The 15,897-nt window shown below is 34.5% G+C and overlaps 1 non-coding gene across 1 annotated transcript; it reads left to right on the forward strand.

The window, feature by feature from the left end:
* Nucleotides 1-15,399: 15,399 nt before the first annotated feature.
* Nucleotides 15,400-15,460, forward strand: LOC115490041. Its single transcript, XR_003955470.1, has one exon. It is a non-coding gene; the product is annotated as a U7 small nuclear RNA (small nuclear RNA).
* Nucleotides 15,461-15,897: the final 437 nt, after the last annotated feature.

Here is a 15,897-nt window from a genome sequence, read left to right on the forward strand (position 1 = left end):
GGAAGGGCTACCGTGCAGTATGCTTATTTGGGTTTTTCATACGTAAATTTTCAATTTATTTTTGTACCTGATTTTAAGATGCATGTAAATTTACTGATTAATGTACAAATATTATGTGCCTGTGACAAGTCAATACATGCCCCATTCCTGTGTTTCCCATGAAACAGTTCTTCTTCTGATTCAGTTTTAAAGGAAAAATATACCTGTAAAATAAATGGAAACAGAGACCCTTATCATGGGTATAAAGCTGGCTCTGAGTTCTACAGGAGAGAACATTCATTATTTGCCACAAAATAACATTATCATGATTTCCCAGTAATCCATAGAAAGAGCCCATAGAGGGTCTGGGTTCTGGCGCTCAGGTCAGTCTTCTGGTTATATGACAGTTTTGCAAATGCCTGTGACAGGAGAGTGATCTGTCCACGTATGGGAAGGAGTCTGGATACTTATATTACAAAGCACTTGGAGTGGTGGAAAGTGGCACATGGAAGAATGTACTTACCCAGAAGTAAGCTTGAAGCTGATCTTTTTTTCCTTTCCAGGAAACCTGGTATATGCTGAATAAGCCTTTAATTTGATCTTCTTTTAATGCACGCCTCAGCTGTTCCATAGAGAGGGAGCTGACAAGGGGGAAACCCCATCTTCAACCCCCCCAGCACTTGTCTCTAAAAGGTTCCTTTCTAGTAAATGGCAGTCTATTAAGGTTCTTCCAAGACTTAATCAAAGCACTGTACAGAAATATCTGCCACCATGTGAACAGCTCTCTCTTCTCTCTGGGAGAGCCTATATCTCTAATTTTATAGCTCTTCTGGTCCTGTTAAGCTCTTACTTGGCCCAGTGTGAGGCGTCTCACTCCCTGTGGTTCTCAGTGGCAACAGAAAGTTGAGAGGGAGGCTGTGTGGTCAGGCAGCAGGCACCTATGCCATAAAGATTGCATTACTCTCTTGTCTGTAAAAGAGAACTAAATCTAATTGACACATGCCGAAGTAAACAGGCAGTGACATATTTGTAGACAAATTGTCATACTGTAGATCATCCATAAAACAAATGGTTTTTGATTTGCACTTGTGGATTTGGGGAAAAGTCTGCCAGTACTAACAGCTGCTCCACTTTCAAAGGAAACAAGCAGTTAATGAAAAAAAAAAATTTAAAAATAATGTTCGACTGCTGCAGAAATTCCTTAGGGGAAATATTTAACACTGCTCAAAACTAAAAGAAAATACACTTGTTTCAACTCCTTTAGACATTTTTCAGTTTCCCTAGGGGAAGAGTTAGATCTGTAGCTGAGTTCTTGAAATCATGAGAAAGTATTGGAGTGTTGATATAATATTTTTTAAAGTAATTATGAAATAATATAGTAGTATTTCTAAATATTTTTCTTATGTTTCTTTTCTCGTTTCTCAAAATTTCATAGTGTTCCTAAAATAATACTGAGTTTTATATTTTATGTTTTCTTGATGTCAAGTATACTTTGTTGCATCTCTGCCTCTCTTTTGACTTCATACAGTCATGTGGAAATTACTATGGAAACATCTTGCAGCCCAGCAACATCCTCAATATCCAGTTTCCCAAACAGTGACTAGTTGTACTTCATGCAGAGGCTATGTCATCATTTATGTCCCTGTTCTTTCTTAAACCAACTTCAACTATGTGATCAGGCTACTGTAGCAAAGCACCATATGTGTGACAGCTAAAGTAACAGATTTCAATTGTTCACCATTCTAGGACTGGTGAATCTGAGATCACAGAGACTTTGTGGACAGGCAGTAGCGAGAAACCATTACCTGAACAGTGCTTAATTGATCTTTTCTGTACCCTTATACAAGGAGAGGGAGAATAGGACAGAAGAATAGGAAAAAAGGACAAACCAAGAAAGTCTAAGCTCCCATGTGTTTTTCTTGTCTGCCTAGAAAACTAATATTACTGTGGAGTGCCTCTACTTTCAAGGTAATATTTAAAGGTCAGTGTTTAAACTGGAGTGAATTGTATGCGAATTTCTGATCCATGACTATATTGACATAAACAATCATCTACTGTTCACCACTGCCTAACTCCAGATTTAATTCTTCAAATATGTTTCTCAAAGTTTCAAGGGAACTCTGATTGCCTTTATTGCATTTTCATATCCTATTGAGTAGCTACTATAAATAATTTATTTAAACTTACTTTAGATACTTGAATCAGAATTTAAGGGTAACTACAAACAGTAAGTAATTAGGCTAACCATTTAACATGACAAAAGAAAGCTCCTGACAACCCCAGTAACACTTCAGACCCTAGGGAAATGGTTCTCACACTTTGGGTCACAAACCCTTTATGGGTCAAATGACCCTTTCACAGGGGCCACCTAAGACCATCAGAAAACACAAATATTGATTTTGGGATTCATAACAGTAACAAAATTTAAGTTATAACGTAGAAACAAAACAAATTTTATGTTTAATTCTATTATTACTGTTACTGAAACATGAACCATATTAAAGTGTTGCAGCATTATAAAGGTTGAGAACGACTATCCTAGGTGTTCTTACCCATCTATCCTCATCCACTGCCCTACAGAATGCATTCCATCTCAGGAGCCACTCACCTCTTGCTCCTTATTGTAGTAAGTTTTAAGTGTATTGGATTTTGAATATTCATACATCAGATTAAACAAATGTGCAAATAAATATTTTTGTAACTTGCCTCACATCATGTAATAGTGCTTTTTAAAAGCCATTTTTCTGAATATCTTTAATCTCATTTCTCTAATGAAATTATGACTGAATACTTCAATTTATCTGTAATCACTGTTTTCTATATTTTATAATGCATAGTATCTGTTGTTTTGAATTATTTAAAACATTAAGATATTGAGGGTATATATTTCAGTCATAGTTTCTTCCTACAGCAAGGAACTATGTAGTATGTAAGGACATTTCAAATATTACTTTTCTTTCAAATTTTTTATTATCCTGAATATTTTATTCCATATATAGTAGTATCTAATGTTTCATTCTCCAGAATTAGGAACGGAATGCTTGTTGAAATATGTCAACACCAGAGAGGGCCCTGAACTATTTGGAAGTTCTCATTTTGGAGAGTGATTACATTATTTTTCTTAAAACCAAACCAAGTCTTGCAGGTATTTCTGTGTCTCCTCCTTACACTTCCAAAGCAGTGACACTTCTCATTCAAGTATCCTGGCTTTCCTTTACTATCACATAATCCTCCTCGAAAACTTATCCAAATAAAAGAGCTAGACATAAATTCCTTAGAGTTTAAGATCTACACAAGTATTTAAGGTCTGATACAAGTAACTGAGAACTGAGATTTTGTTATCCAATAGGAGTCAAAGAGGGTTTGAAATGCTAGAATTCTCTAAAATGTCAGGCTCTCAGATAAGGCAGGGTGATTAAATAAGTTATTGTACATATTTAAAACACTCTCATGTGTTACTCATTGTCATTTCCTGTGCAAACATACTACAGATGTGATATAAAAATTCTTAAGGGAAGTAGATGTTATTAAAACCTTGGCTCAGGTGGCAAAAAAGCTACTGTCCATTCTTACAAGCCAATATCTAAGGTAGGTGTTGTGGGCAAACAGATATAAAAAAGGCCAGGCACTTCACGATGTCATAAATTAGAATATGGCAGCGGATATTTTAAATTGTGAAGGAAATAAAGAGGGGGGAAGAAGAGAAGGCAAGCCACTAGAATAATGTGGGAGATAACTTGATAGAACAGTTATCTTCCAAGTTAACCCAGTTATGAGACATACCAAATTTCTTTGTTTACACAAAAGATGGTGTTTTGAATTACAAAAAATTAATATTTAATGTGTATTTAGGAAAAGAAAACCTATCTTACAATTGTATATTTTTCCACTTAAATTATATGCCTTTTATTTTATAATTTAGATAAAAACAAGGTTCCTGAAGATGAGAAATATGTGTAGTCAGATGATAATTTAAATTGGTAAAGAGTGCTGAAAATGTAAATAATTCATTTGGAGTAGTCAGATTTCATACCACTCACAATATCTACATGAGGTCAAGCCAACCCCAGGAGCCTTGCATTTTCTAGCTCATTATGACACAACTTAGAACCAACTTTCCCCTTTTGCCTGCTCTCTCAGTTAGAAGCTATCATGCAATAAAACAGTATTTCACATTTTGCTCTAATTATGGCCATCAGTATAAAGTTTTATCATATAAAATTATATGCAAGAGCCTCCCGAGTGTTTACGCCATGCCTGCTTGCCCACATCCTTGTCACAGGGCTCTCAAAGAGAGGACGGCATCTTAACAAAGGGGAGGAAGGATGACAGGGGGATGTAATCATTTAGGCTGTGTGTTATGGCCATGCAACTTCAAGCAGAGCAGAATAAGCAGGACATCACCTGCCCCTAGTTTCTCAAAGCAACACAGAGATCCATGGATCTAAAAGAGAAAAGTTCTCCATTCTCTAAGTTAGCACTAAGAGTACAGACCCAGTCTAATGGACAAAGGAAGGAAAATGTTAGGATTCTTTGAATCCTTTACACTTGTCTCAGACCTTATTTACTGATTTTTTTTATTCAACCAAGTGTAGGCTACAAACGAACATAACCATTTTCTTCCTCTGACTCAGTGAATAAATTGGGAAATGCAAATGGCCTGGTTTTATTATTTTCCAAAACTAAAACTTACCCAAAATATGTCATAATGCTTTTTGTTTTGCTATAGCTCTGTGTAGAGTCTAAAATCAAAGAAACATTGCATCATGTATATTTGGAGCCAGCCAGCTTTGGTTGAATCTATCTGTCAGTAGCAGAGCCTACCCCTCAGAATTCATAATAGACAATAAACTATTTACTGGTTGACATATGCATAATTGTCTTAAGATAACCAATAAAGCAGGATCAGTGTCTGAAAATAACATAAGGAAACAAATCTAAATATTTTTAATATACACTTCTGGTTCCCCTCGACACTCTCTCATTTGAGTACTATTTCTATTACTGTTCCATCATTTTAGTTAGAATAAACATTTGTGACAATAATAATCAGGAATGTTGGAATTTAAATTCTAAATGTGTTACCTTAACACATTCATAAGACACTTTTAATGGAAGTCACATAAATTCTCTAAACTAATTAATGTATACCAATTTTTGACATTCTCTGCTTCCTAACTCATTTCCTTGGTGTCTGGTTATTGCACTGAAATGTTGATGCTTCTCTGTGGCTCATCTCCAAAGGAATGATGAACTGAATTTGCCTTTTGCATTCTCATTTTTAAGGATTTATGGTAGGATGTAGTGGTGACACATGGTGACTTACACCAGTCTGGAGCACCAGCTGGTGGTTCTTGGTTGTTAAATAGTCATCCAGATTTTTCTTTTGTCATTTGGAGAAAAGATGGATTAATAATACATTTTAAATTAGAATTAAAAAATAATAATGCCCCTGACAATACATACTATGGAGTGAAATTAATCATCATGGAAAATGTCTCATCTTTTGTAAAGATTGGTTAAACTGATTAACAACCAAGAGCTAATTTTCTCACACTTTAAGCAGGTATACAACAATAATAACAACAACAACAAAAGAAATAGGAGAAGATACAAGGAGATGAGGTCACTAGAAAATGTTAGGAGCAACTTTGGGCCAACCATTGAACACTTGCACTTCAATTGTCCACTGTGGTATTTTTTGTACTGCTGCTGCATTATTAACTAAGAGCTTAGAGGTGCATGCTTTCAAAATTGAGTATCAGTTTTATTGTTATGTCAACAATTTCCTAAAGGTTAAATAGACTCAAATAATAGTACTACAATTGTTTCAATAAAACTTTGCATAGCCCTTTCAAAATTACTCATCCAGACTTACAATAACATTATCATTAATATTCTATTTTAGAAATAAATTATCCAAAGCATTAAAAACACATTTCAGTCACAATTACAAAGTTAATGAAAGTCAGAATCTGGACTAAAATTCAGTCTCATGAGACACACTTGCTCTGTAGACATCAGCCTCAAGGCAAAGGAATTAACAAAATCACTCACCATGATGACAACTGAACTTGATTCATTTTTTTTAATGGTTTAATTTTCTTTTGAATCCTGCGTGTATGTGTGCATGGGTACATTGGTCTATTCACCACTTTATAAGCTTTCTGAATAGCGGAGCACAGCGTTTGTGTGTAGATATAACTTTAAATGTATGGAAGTCTTTTTTACCCCATGTAAGTTAAATGAAAATAAAGAAATAATCTGCCATTGGGGTCTATGATTTAACAGGGTTTAAAGTAACAGAAATGAATTTTGTTCATTATACTGAGTCTCACCTCTAGTCAAAGAGCCACTGGTTACCAACAACACTCTTTCCACAATTGATCAGATAGCAAAATATTGTCTCAGAGTTTGGTCTTCTGGTTCCTGCTGTTTGCAACTGGATGAGAAGAATATTATGTCCAGCTAGTCAAAATCAAGCTTAACTCTAGCTTCCTTTACTGATGATATTTTACAACTACTCTGTGTAGCATCTTCAACAATATGACCTTATTCTTTAGCTCTGTTGTGAAACTAAACAGACTGAGAAGGGCACACATATTGAGCAGAAGGGTGAGGGACATGGAATTTAGACTCTCCTTGATAAATCCTTGTGAAGGTATTTCACTAGTCACCAGGGACTGAGGACTATCTTCATTTGTAAAAGCATCTTCCACCATGAAGTAAACCCATTCATTCCTTCTTTTGTATTTTTATTTGGATTTCAAGATAGAAGTTTTCCATATGGAAGAAGTATATGTTTCTAGTAGTATCTGTTACAATATGTCAAGAAAGGAATAAAGAAAAATTATGTATAGGCTTTGGATTTAGTATGATCAAAGTATGGCTTTATATTTTAAGAAAAGATGAAATTTATTCTCTTTCAAATAGATTGAGGTTACAATAAGTTATATGAGTTATTTTTTCAAATACCAAATTAAAATTATAAATATAATTAAAATCTATGTTTAACATTTTTTTCAACTTTATACTTAGTAGGTTTCAAATGAAAAAATTATTTTACTAGATCACTTAAAATTACATCTAATATTCTGATCATATCTGCCTCTCTCACAACATTTTCTAGATCTACTGTCCCTCTCCAACCAACCCAACATTTTGTTCCCTTTTTTTCTTTTAAACCCTTAATTTCAATTTGTGTACCCATATATTTATGAATGTGCAACCTTTCAAAGGAGCACGGATAACCACCCTTAAAAACACTGACCTCCCTCATTTCCAGGGGCTATCAAACTCAATCATTTCCTTAGCTGTGGTAGGACATTGAGCCCACTTCCTGTCTCCATGCTGAGATTTTTATGTGCTTGACCTAGTGCAGGATTTGTGTATGCTGACAGTACCCCTGTGACTTTATATATGGCACCATTCTCACTTGTCTGGAAAATAGTTTCCTTGTAGTTGTGTACTGCTTTTACTTTTTACTCACTTTTCACTCTCCTTTTCAAAACTATTGCTGAGATTTTGGAGCAGAGGATGTTTTATGTAGGGCTGAGTTCTCTGCAATCTCTTATTCTTCACAATGTTGATCATTTGTGGGTTTCTGTGTGAACTGTGATCTACTATGTAAAAAGATTTCTCTGATAAAATTGAAAGACGCATTAATATGTGCATGTAGTGTTAAATCCTAGAAGTCAATTTAATACTATGTCATTTCAATAGAATTATACTAATGTGTTTTCTTATAGGGCCTATAATCTTGGCCCCAATGAAGGTGTCAGGTATGGGCTTCATTTTGTAGAGTGGGACATAAATAAAAGAAGATAGTGTCTGCCTACTCCCATCATGTTGGTGACATTATAATGCCAGTGGATATGTCTTGCTAGGGTACTCAGTGTGTCACTAATATCTAGGGCTGTCACTAGGTAATACTCATGAATCTTTTTTTCCTCTATGTCATATTGGTGAATCCTTTTCTTCTTAGCAAGCTTCCATGTCAATATCAACCTTATTTCTCCATGTTCTGTGATTCTACTCAATGGCATCTTTTTTTTTAATATTTTTTATTACATATTTTCCTCAATTAAATTTCCAATGCTATCCCAAAAGTCCCCCATACCCTCCCCCCCACTTCCCTACCCACCCACTCCCCCTTTTTGGCCCTGGCGTTCCCCTGTACTGGGGCATATACAGTTTGCGTGTCCAATGGGCCTCTCTTTCCAGTGATGGCCGACTAGGCCATCTTTTGATACATATGCAGCTAGAGTCAAGAGCTCCAGGGTACTGGTTAGTTCATAATGTTGTTCCACCTATAGGGTTGCAGATCCCTTTAGCTCCTTGGGTACATTCTCTAGCTCCTCCATTGGGAGCCCTGTGATCTATCCAATAGCTGACTGTGAGCATCCACTTCTGTGTTTGCTAGGCCCCGGCATAGTCTCACAAGAGACAGCTACATCTGCTCCTTTCGATAAAATCTTGCTAGTGTATTTTAGGAATAAGATCTTACTGTTAATTCTGGTATTGACGGAGACACAAAAACAACAGCAAAAGACAATAATGTTTGGAAAAGGATCTTTGGGACTTCAAAGGTCAACAACTGTATAAAATCTAACCTGTTCCTGGCACTGGACATTTTGGTAGATTTTTGTGTCTAACAAGAACATTTTTGGCCTAATATAGATGCTTTCTTTCAAGTACTTTACAAATATATATGTGTATATTTCAGGAAGCTTCTACATTAGTAGTGATATTTCCTCATGACATTTATTGAATCACCTTTAGTGTTGGTTATCTTCTTTCACACTCTTCCCACCATCTTACCCTCTCAGTATAAGATAATAGCGTCTTTAAATTATCTATTGCATGACATATACAAACAGTAGAATGTTTTCCTCCAAACAAAATATGAATCTCATATTTTCTACAATGTAGAGGAACCTTGAAAATATTCTGCTGAGTGAAATATATGGACTAATATTCTCTTTGCTTTAATTTACACAAGGTATATAAATAATTAAATTAAAAATAAAAGGGAAAATGTATTTATGATGGGACTGTGCTTGGAATGAGAAGCTATTTTCATTAGTAGTAGATTATTTTTTGAGCTAATGAATCACTCTAGGGGAGCATATGGTGATGGTTGCATAGCAATAGTTAGTGACATTAAATTGCATATAAAATGAAGTATAAATTATTATCTTGTTGCCCATATTTTACTGAGTTTATAAATACATACGATAGGTCTGCATATAATGGTGGTATTTGTATTAAAATGTTATATGCCAATAATCTCAAGTTCATGGCATAACCTCGAGTTAGAAATATGGGTACAGCAGGGCAAATAGCTATACATAAGGCATTGAAATATGATTAGCTAAAAAAGACCTAGAAATACAACAGAAATACGTTCATTAAATAAAAATCCCTCCTCATGTGAAATTTATCTTTGTGCAGATTTCACCTAATGCACTTCCTACTGTGCACAGATGATAGCATTAATTCAAGCAGAAAATAGGCATGTTGGCCTTAAAGAAGATTGAATCCACACCTGTAGAACTGGTTTGAAAATCAGAGGTAAAATATAAGAAAGGAAGAATCCACTGAAGCTTAGATAGAAATTTTGCAATAAACTCCCCCAAAACATTTCAAAACTCCCAAGTCAGACATACACTAGGGAAAATTCTAAACCCACAGAGCAAAGTAAGAGCTGCAAAGCTGAGAACTGAACAGTCGTGACATGCTCCTCACAAAACAGGGAACTTGAATTTGTCCCTAAAAATAGCTTCCTCCAGGCATAAAAATCGACAATAGTCAAAGGAAGAAAACCACAACTAGAATTGTTTTAATATCTTTCTACAGCACTCAGAAGAGCATCAAACATAGCTATTCACAGTGTGAGAAATTGGTAATATATGTTAAGATTATTAGGATATACTGATATCCTAATAATTTGTGCCTATTGGCAAAGGCCTCTGATCCTAATTATTTTAGAGGCCAAAAGGGGAGGATCGCAAATTCAAGGCTTGCTGTGCTAAAGGAGAAGTTGGCCAACCTGGATTAGTTATCAAGATTCTGCCTCAAAGTGGAAAACAGAAGCAGGAATGTTTGCTATGGTTTAGTGGTTCGATGTTGTCGAACATGCAATCTTGAGTTCACTCCTAAATACTGAAAATAAACAAATACATCCACATTGAAGAAACTAAAAATCTAATAGAAATAATAAAAGTGTGATTATGTCTTTATATAATTAATAACTTGATTTTACCTTTAAAGAGAATATTCCAATGGGAAAGAATCATGATGTTTATTGTGATTATTCATCAGGGCAATAACTAATTAAAGCACTATATATTGTCAATATATGCTTAGTTCCTAAGAGTGAAACTATGTACTCCTGGGAGCTAATAAGAAATAGTATAAGCAGAATTTTTACATTGTGCTACTGAAAGTATAAGTAAGTGAAATTCTGTATTTATATAGGAATGTTCTTGATGCTTTCTAAGTTGACTATGTGCAATTCCTGTAAAGTTATAATTTTCTCCTATATACAAACAAAATAAATATAGCAAATATATTTCCACAACAGACAGGTTTAAGTAGATTCATTGCTACTTTAGTAAAGAGTGACAAAAATATGTAAACAATCATAAATAGCGAGAAATTAGTGAAATGTATAATTATACTATAATCAGCTCCCAAAATAAAGAAGCCCGAACGCTAATGCATAGTGATAAAAATACATAAATGTCTGCTTCTGAGAATTTCATAGAAAATTTGTGCAACAAAGAAGAGAAAGACAAAACAATAAATTTTATAGATGAGTTAAGGGACATGTGGGTATGTGATAATCAGGTGGGAGGGGAAATAGTGTACAGGGAGAGAATTTGGGCAAGGATAGCTGGAATTTCAGGTCATGTGAGGAATGAAATGGGAACCTGTTTCAGTGGCAACTTCCCACAAAAATGAAGGTGACCCTATTAAGGTCTTTTAATAAGAGGGATATGTAGTCTCAACTTGGCCATATCTTATCACCAAATAAGACTTTCAGTAAGGGTCTGGGTGGCACCCAATTGAGTTGCTGGCCTAGGATATTTCATGGAAATCCCCAAATAACCAAGGCTGTTCCGCAGATAACGTGCTTCTCTGAAAACTAATAGCAGGGCCCCATTTCCAAGGACAATACCCACATAGCTCATTGAATGAATGTCAGGCAATGGTGTCAAAGATTCAACCAATGTATGATTGACTTAAGAATCACTGCACATGACAAAGTTCATACCTAATACTGCTTGAGTAACCAAGAACCAGACACTAAATAACCCAGAGACAGGATAAAACAAAAGACTACTGGTCTAAAACAATTAAATTATCAATAAAATGTCTGCAATAGATATCTTGTAATAGTCATCGGTTACTTAAATCATTATCAGAGAAATTTTCTCATGTAGCAGATAGAAACAGGTACAGCCTGACTTTATATGGAAAGTCTAAATGGGATGTTCTCATCAAATGTGTTCCCTCATCTCTCAGAGAACTCCATGAAGGAGAAGGCAGAAGCAGAGTAACAGCTAGAGGGAATAGAGGATACCAGGAGAGTATGTCTTACATTTTATATTGACATGTTTGGTTACTATCTCTTAGAAACCGGTTCTTTTATAATAAGGGGCAAAAGGGAGTAGATAAATCCAGAGGGGAAGGGAGAAAGGGAGGAAATTTGAAGAATAGGGAGAAGGGAAACTCTAATTATAATATATCATGTAAGAAAGAAATTTATTTTCAATAAAAGGGGGAAAAGGAAAAACAAAGCTACAAAATTAATTAGTATGTTCTGGCATTCAACTGGCTAATAGAGATGATAGTGAGCCCAACTTGTAGAATATACATTAATTTAGTGCTAAATATTTTAATTTCAATAATATGATTTTTTTAGAAAAACAACCAAGGAAAACTCTTAGTTTAGTTTTTATTCCAGCAAAAGTGAACACTGCTGTAGAAAAAAATAAATTTTTTTCTAAAATAAACAAATGGCTTTTTCAAGAAAAATAGAGTGCAGAAAAAATTCAAGAATATATATTGTTTCAAATGAAATGATAGACCAATGAAACTTATCATAGAATAAATGAAGATATATTTCTAATGGTCAATTTGCAACACAAACCAAAGAAAAACTTAAACACATTTTTGACATTATTATCTAACCTTATAATTTTATCAAAAATATATTTAAACAAATAAATAAGAGATGTAAGCATTAAAATTTTAATGCTAAACCAAAATAATATTTATGGTTTTATCATACACTGTTTTCTTCATATGTTAAAATAATTCATTTCATGAAAAAAGAACAGTTTAATTGATGTAGTTTATCATAGAACTCTTTCTGGGAAAATATATAACTATATATAGCAATTGGAAAAATGACATAACAAAATGGTAAATAAATGTGAGTTATTGCCATAGTACATACTGTTTGGCAGCATGTTAAACAGAAAAAAAAAAGTGCACTTTAACTAAAATAAAACTTACTGCATACATGTGCAGAAGCACACAATGTCTTGAAGTCTTACTGCCCTGTGACTTTGTCTATGGGGATGTAACAGAGATGTACAGCAAAAAAAAAAAAAAAAAAAAAAAAAAAAAACAGTTTTATAATTCATTGTTTGCATTGGGTCTTCTAAGTACACAACTGGAAGCCTTGGTGTGAGATATCTGGGCTATGTCCTGTACTGTACTTGAAACACACACTGGGTGCTCTATTGGGCAAAATTACACCAGTTTTAAGTAACCTGGATCTTGACACGTGTTCATTGAGTTCCACTGCGTGGTTTCCTATTTCAATTTATATTTCTGAAAAGCTACCTATGTCACTGCTCTAGGACTGCTCTCAATCATAATTTATCACAACCTTGAGATGAATTCCAAATATAGACTAAACATTTTTCATTTCTCTATGAGTGATAACTTAAAATAAAACCTGAGACAATCCCAGGTACATTTCCTTAGCTAGTGACAGGTTCTTACTCTCAATCAGAGTAACATTCAAATTATGTAGGAAGCCAGCTCTGTTTTAATGAGTGACATTTATTGACCACTCTATTCTTTAAAGTCACGTGGATGACTGCACTGCCCACTCTGACTTCTAAACACACTCCATAAAACATTAAAAAGAAGAGGATGGAAATTAACATTCATTAATCACCAGACTTCTGTCAAGTATAATACTGGACATTTCTCATTACTTAAACTATCTTATCCTCAGGACAAGTCTTGGGAGATTATAAAGACCACATCTTAATGAAGACAGAAAACTGTAGTACAGGAAAGTTAGAGAACTAGAAACTATAAAGAAGTAGTAAATGATAGAATTGATGTTTAAATTTTAGTACTTGCCATCTGGGATCCTGGTCTTCCACAGAGATATGCTGAATTTGCATGTGTATGGAATTACCTTGCATTGGGAGATAATGGGAGTCAATATGGAATTAAGACATTTCACAGAGTCTCAGTCCTCTACAGAGAATTATAGGTATCTAAGGAATACTCAGAGAGGTAGAAAATAATCCTCCCAAGGGACGGTGCCCCTGACTTGTTATTCAATTGTCAGTTGTCAGTCTTGAAATCACCCTCAAATAAAACTAGATTGTGCAGTTATGGTTACTATATATATATATATATATAGTAACAAGTTTGAAGGAGAATAAAGCAAGTATGGTGGGAATTGGAAGTAGGAATGAAAATGGTTTAATTGCAGTTTTTAATTAAAAAATTAAAAGGTTGACTAAATTTATTTCTTAAACATATGTTTTCTTTTTCCTTTTACTTTAGTAGTTAGTTGCATTTTCCCCTTCCTTAAGCAATTTTCAAGACTATCATAGAAATTTTCAATTTGCATGGATTCACTTGAGTAGAAAATATTCATAGAAAGTTATATGCAAAAATCATTATAAAAGTTTAATGAGAAAAATTTATAAAAATTAATTCAAGGTTTGGTCTTTGAATATGCCTCAAGTACTTAGTAAGCATCAGAGTGTGTGTGTATATATATATATATATATATATATATATATATATATATATATAAAATACTCCTTGGATAGAAAAATATTTTTTGCAATTATGGATGTGAAGAATTTGAGTGAGGTTTATGCCATCATGCTTACTAAATAGTTTGCTATTTGGAAAGATATGAAGTTATTATGAGTAGTAAGAGTTTTATGTATATTATTTATTCAGAACTTTTGAAATAAGAAACCATGTTCCCTTCACTTACACACATATTGAGCGGGTTGGTGGTGGATCACTCCTTAAATCTCAGCACTTGGGAGGCAGAGGCAGGGAGATTTCTGAGTTCAAGACCAGCCTGGTCTACAGAGTGAGTTCCAGGACAGCCAGGGCTACAGAGAGAAACCCTGTCTCAGAAAAACAAAACAAAAACCAAACCAAACCAAACCAAACCAAACCAAACCAAACCAAAACAAAACAAAGCATACATATTGAAATTGAGTTATATTGAATGTATAACTGCCAAATCCTGCCATACAGAAGGGACAGCTTGACAAAGTTATTGCCTCGGGAGCAAAGCTAATAAGGCATGGGCCTCCAGGAGTGTGGATGGCTGCTAGGCATAAGGCTTGTTTGGATAAAAATGTGCATATTTTCACGTTCCTTTTGGGAGGAGGCTTTTCTGTTAAGGTTAATGATTCTATGATACTTAGAAACAGCCCATGTTTCTTAGTAAAATGGTAAGTGCTGTGATCTCTAGGGCAGACCTTAAGGCTGTGGGAAAAAACTCTGAAAACATGAATTTAAGAATGTATAATTTCTCAACTATGCAATATGAACTATAGGAGGGGCTTCATGGACCCAAAAGAACAAAGACAGCTGCACTAATTAGTCAGTTTCGCAGGAAGATAACATGACAGGCAGATTTCTAACTTCAAGGTCAGCCTGGGAGAAAGCAAGTTTAGGTCCATACATGCTGGGAATGGTAATTTCAGTACTGGATCCCACCCAGCTAAATTTATGATAACAAAGGCAGGGAGACCTTTGAATATACTTGCTGAATAAAAAAGAAAGAAAGAAAGAAAGAAAGAAAGAAAGAAAGAAAGAAAGAAAGAAAGAAAGAAAGAAAGAAAGAAAGAGAAAAAGAAAACAACCCCAAGTCCTTATTGTCTCTTTCTAAAAATCAAGAGGCTAAGTTCATAAAATGCTGATTTATGGAATAATTAAAAGGAAACCTGTAGTAAATGTTTGAATTTGTAGTAAAATACTGATTTGTAAGTTGTAAATAAAAAAACTGAACCTTGGTCCACAAGAGAGTTCTACCAAAATACAGTTGTTTGTAGAGTGAACACACCTCTTTTAGGATTTCTTTAGCAGGATATCTGACTTTGATCAGAAAACACAAAAGGTATCATGGAGAGCTGTTACAGCTCTAGAATTTTTTTCTAACAAGTTTTCTGACTTTGGTTAGAAAACCCAAGAACTATCTCAAGCAGAGAGAGCTATCTCAAGCAGAGAAAACTTTCTCAAGCAGAGAACTGTCTGTAACAGAAAGCTATCTTGCGCAGATGACAGAGCCAGGAGCTAACTACAAAGCTGTCTGGAGAGCTATCTTGAACAGACAAAGAGATGTCAGCTAGTACCAAAGATTGATTTCAAGTAGTTGTTTTTTTTTTTTTTTTTTTTTTTTGACACTCCCAAACACCTCTTCCTGAGGAATCCCCTCTCCAAGCCAAGGCTGGTCCTTGACAAGTGAGTAACACAAAAAATTTAAATCATATTTTATATAATTGTTATATTTGGGAAATAAAAGCATGAAAGGGAAATACTTGACTGAGTTCTGAACTATGAGAAAAGAGAAGGACCTGATGATTAATGATCAGGATAATACAACTAAGACAAAAGTAAGAGCCTCTG

Source organism: Mus musculus, chromosome 4 (genome assembly GCF_000001635.26).
Source record: "Mus musculus strain C57BL/6J chromosome 4, GRCm38.p6 C57BL/6J".
Taxonomy (NCBI): domain Eukaryota; kingdom Metazoa; phylum Chordata; class Mammalia; order Rodentia; family Muridae; genus Mus; species Mus musculus.